The 4,983-nt window shown below is 45.1% G+C and overlaps 1 pseudogene; it reads right to left on the bottom strand.

The window, feature by feature from the left end:
• Positions 1-2,580: 2,580 nt before the first annotated feature.
• LOC127235113 (T-complex protein 1 subunit beta-like) lies at positions 2,581-3,800 on the bottom strand (annotated as a pseudogene).
• Between the last annotated feature and the right edge of the window lie 1,183 nt (positions 3,801-4,983).

Genomic DNA, 4,983 nt, shown 5'->3' with positions numbered 1-4,983 from the left:
GGGGGGGGGGGGGGGGGGGGGGGGGGGGGGGGGGGGGGGGGGGGGGGGGGGGGGGGGGGGGGGGGGGGGGGGGGGGGGGGGGGGGGGGGGGGGGGGGGGGGGGGGGGGGGGGGGGGGGGGGGTGGGGGGGGGGCGGGGGGGGGGGGGGGGGGGGGGGGGGGGGTTTTTTTTGGGGGGGGGGGGGGGGCGGGGGGGCGGCCCCCGGGGGGGGGGGGGGGGGGGTTGGGGGGTGGGTGGGGGGGGGAGGGGTTGTTTTTTTGGGGGGGGGGGGGGGGGGGGGGGGGGGGGGGGGGGGGGGGGGTTTTTCGGGGGGGGGGGGGGGGGCCCCCGCGGGGGGGGGGGGGGGGGCCCCCCCCCCCGGGGGGGGGGGGGCCCCCCCCGGGGGGGCCTGCCCCATTTGCACCTACTTTCATCATGGCAAAAGCAATGTTTTGAAATAAGGAAATTCAGCTATTCCCATGCCTTAGGGAGGAATTTTCTGGGTGGATACTTCCCCCCACCTCTTCTGTACACACCCATAAATGCATTCAAAGACATACTCTCTGACACCTATGCCATCACACTCATATACACACTCTCACAGCATACATCTGTGGATTCAGAGATAAAAATCTCTGAAACAGTATCTTTCATGTCTCTATACCTGGTTTAATGTGCTAAAATTGTTGTCTATAATACAGTGATCAGGGTGTGTTGCTAATTTGTTGATTAAACCAGTCTCTTGTGATGATCTATAGCTTCTACTCCAGAAAAGACTAGAGGGTAAGCTTGTACAGACATTTGCAGAGAAGCACCGAAGAGTTGGGGGTAAGTGCATCATCGTGATTGCTTTCATTCAGAAACTGACAACAGTAAAATGAGGCTTCTTTGGACACATGGGTTCTCAGACTCTTTGTTCTTCATAGTTTTATGCTCAAGGGAGATGGCATTGCCTAACTTAACTGGATCTTTGCTGCCTCTTATTGTCCTGGCTTTAACTTCTCCTGCATCCAAATATCAGAGTCAAGGGGACAAGAGACTGAATTCTACTTCAGAAGTATTTGAACCAGAATGTCAGCTAAAAGGCACTGGTGAGAGGAAGCAACAGATGTCAGGAGCTGTTGGGAACCTTTAAAAATTCATGCCAATGACTAGGGAAATGTCCAGAGATCTTCGAGGATGACTCCAACTAACAATCTAAGCAATAGCAGAGAGGCTACCTTAAATGCCCTTCCCTGATAATGAGATTGATGACTACTTTATATCCCATCCTAGAGCCTTCATCTAGTAGCTGATGGGAACAGAAGCAAATACCCACAGCTAAACACTGAGCTGAATTCCTGGAATCCAGTTGCAGAGAGGGAGGAGTGATGAGCAAAGGGATCAGACCAGGCTGGATAAACCCATAGAAATTGCTGACCTCAACAAGGGGGAATCTCCAGTCTGATAGCTGGGAAATCAGCATAGGACTAACCCAGACCCCCTGAATGTGGGTGTTAGTTAGGAGGACTGTGCAGTCTATGGGGCCTCTGATAGTAGATCAGTATTAATCCCTAGTATATGAATGGACTTTGGGAGCCCATTCCATATAGAGGGATACTCTCTCAGCCTAGACACATGGAGGAGGGCCTAGGCCCTGCTCCAAATGAATGATGTGACAGATTTTTAAGACTCCCCATGGAAGGCCTCACCCTCCCTGGGGAGCAGAAAGGGGATGGGCTGGGGATTGGTGGGGGGGGGGATGGAAGAGAATGGGAGGTTGCAGAACTGGGAATGGGGGGGGAGTAGGGAAGGAAGGGAGGGTGAGGGAACTGGGATTGACATGCAAAACAAGCTTGTTTCAAATTTAAATAAAAATATTATCATAAAAAATTTATGCCAATGGGCAGAAGTAATGCCAGAGGCAATGGCATTTGCAACAGCACCGAAGATCCAACCCTTGCATGCTAACACATTCTTAATGTTCCTTGTTTCTCCATGACTTTTTTGCCATGGCAAACACCACTTGTTTAAGCTGTGAGCCAAAATAACCCAGTCTTTTGTTAAATTAATTGATTTTGTTGGGTTTTTAAATTAAAACAACAAGAAGTGTAATTAATATAGACAATACTTATGAAAGGGGCACACGCTTCCTTCACCTGTTCTGATACAGTAACTGCAAATTGCAAACATGAAAGGGCTATTAGCACAGGGTTAATTTTTCCCAGTAAGTAAAACGTTTACATTAACATTTTATGCCTTTAAAATAAACTCACTTTAATTCTACACATTTACTACTAAATATAAAGACAGTAAAATATTCAGTTTAAAACGATTTATTTATTTATTTGTTGTTATTTTTTTTAAAGTAACTGGATTTTTATTTTAATGCACAATATGAGAAATGAACCTGTAAATCAACTGAATAATATATACATATACATATAATGAAATAGCAAATCAATTAGACCCGTGTTTAAAACAGAAGGTCAGCCAAATGTTTACACTTGAGGCTATCACAGACATATTGATTCCACAGTCTTTTTTTAAAAAGGCTGAAGTCTTTCAAATACAACTTTGCTACAAACTGATGGTCTTGAGATCAACAGCAAATGGGAATGCTCAATGGGGGCAGTGATCTGGGATGGTTTCCTCAGTGCAGCTTTGATGACGTTGCCCATGCGGAGAATCACCTCTGTGGCTCCAGCTGCACTCGAGAGAACCTGTGGCTTCCCTTGGAAACTGTTATACCCAGTATTGCCATGTCTCCGATGGCACCTTCCTTCATATCCAGTTCAGTAGTTGTAGATCCGTCGCTGTGGCAACTGGGAGTGGTGCCAGCAGACCTGCACTGTCATCGATTGCGTTGTCAGCTATGATGGTTGGCAGCATCCTCAGTGCTTTAGAAAAAGACTCCAATGCTACAGCTTCCTTTCCTGGGCTTTTACTGGCAAGTTTTGCCACAGCATGAGCCATCAGCACCTCGGAACAACTTCCTCTATAAACTGCCCTAGGATTTTTCACAGTCTGGGCAAGAACACAATGGGCATCATGCAAAGACCTTGCAACTTCATACACAATTTGTTGAGTGGTGCCACAAAATACAATGGTATAAGGGTAACCCCGAAAAAGTGGAAACGTTTGTCTGATCAAAAGTGGAGGCAATCTCACTACTTGTTTCAAGAGGTAGGCATTCCACACCTGCGAAATTTGCATGCTCAATAGCCATGATACCAGCAGCACCAATGAGTTGTTTAGGATAATTATAAACTGTTAATAGAGAAATTCATCCCATCCTTAAGAATACTTTCAACTTTCTCCATCTTTTCTTTTTCTGCATGCTCTATTTCTTCAACAATTGTTGTGGAATCAAATCTTATCTGATAGCCAAATATCTTTATTTTGTCTGTATCCATTCCAGTCTTTGCAATAAGAATTTTAACATTTTCAATTCTCTTTGGTTGATTTACACCATTTTTTTTTATTAAACAGAAAACCTGTTAGATTCCCACCTAGTTTTTTGATGACATGAATGGCCTCCAGATTATCAGACTTTTCAGTCTGAGAACATCTTCTACAGCTAATTCAGAAAAGTGGTCCTTGTGATGAGTAAGGAGTTTTGAGGATAATGTCGTTCCTGCAATATTCATTAAATCTTGCCAGAATCCGACTTCATCAGAATCATGATCAACAGCAGAGCTCAATAGCACCTCTCTTGCTGCCTTGGTAGCTTTTCTCCAATCTGCGATGATGGTCTGTGGATGTATCTTTTTTGCAATTAAAGTTTCTGCTTTCTGGATTACTTCTGCTGCCAAAACAGTAACAGAGGTAGTGCCATCCATAGGACCAGTCCCTTCATGAGCTCCAGCAGGACTCTGTGGTGATATATTATTTATGATTTATTAAAGCTTGCTGGAGGGTTCAGAAAGCAAAGCCAGCCACAATTCATAGAGGTCAGGCAATGGTGATACACAACTTTAATCCCAGCAGCCATACTAGCAAGCCATAGAGCTAGGCAGTGGTGGCACACACCTTTAATCCCAGGACTCAGGAGACAGAGGCAGACAGATCTTTCTGAGTTCAAGGCCATTCTGACCTACACTAGAGTGAAGAGTAACAGAGCTCATGACTTTGATCCCAACACTTGGGATCACATACCTTTAATCCCAGCACTAGGGAGGTGGAGACAGGAGTAATAATGGCTGGGTGGAAAAAGGAATATAAGGAGGAGGAGACAGGAACTCAGAGCTTTTGTCTCTGAGGATTCATCTAGGAAGAGGTAAGAGCTATTGGCTTGGTTGCTTTGCTTCTCTGATCTTCAGCTTGAAGCTTAACAAAGGCTTGCCTAGGAAGGGAGGCAGGCTATGCCACCACAAAACACAGCAAGTGGGAAGTGGAAACAGCAGAAGCTAATGGTTTCTCAGGCCTCCTTGTACCTCTTATCTGATCTTACTTTACAGCAGGCCACTAGACCCTCATCCCACAGGGTCCTCCAACCACTAGAGAAGAGTACGGAGGACGTACAGACACAGAGGCCTGAGCAAATGCTTCTGTCAGCTTTCTGCATTGATTCATGAACCTCATCACCCTTTCAATTTATGCTTCTGCTTGATTTCCATAAATATACGCATATACTATTTGTGTATATTGTTTGTTTTAATGCTCATATATGAAAGCTCACATGTCATGTATATCTTACATTAAATACTTTTATGTTTTCATTCATGGGTTTATTCTTTGTTATAGAGAGTTCAGTCATGAAACTTGTGAAACACAGCAGCAGAACTAAGAACAAAGCCTGGGTTGTTTCTCTATTAAGTGCAGGAAAATACCAGCCAAGCCCTCTAGGTGGCAGCAACAGTCCAAAGACTAGCTCCAGAAAGATTTCAAACACTCAAAATTTAAGGGCTTGCGGGAGAGAAAGAAGAAAGAAATATCTAGGTTTTTCTTTTGTTCAGATAAACAAGATTAAAGTTTCTTCACGGAACAAAAATATTCTGGTTTATTTTAAATATCTACTACCCA

Source organism: Phodopus roborovskii, unplaced genomic scaffold, assembly GCF_943737965.1.
Source record: "Phodopus roborovskii unplaced genomic scaffold, PHOROB, whole genome shotgun sequence".
In the NCBI taxonomy this organism is placed as follows: Eukaryota; Metazoa; Chordata; class Mammalia; order Rodentia; family Cricetidae; genus Phodopus; species Phodopus roborovskii.
The sequence above is the reverse complement of the archived record's forward strand: the minus strand, read 5'-3'. Positions and strand labels throughout refer to the sequence as shown.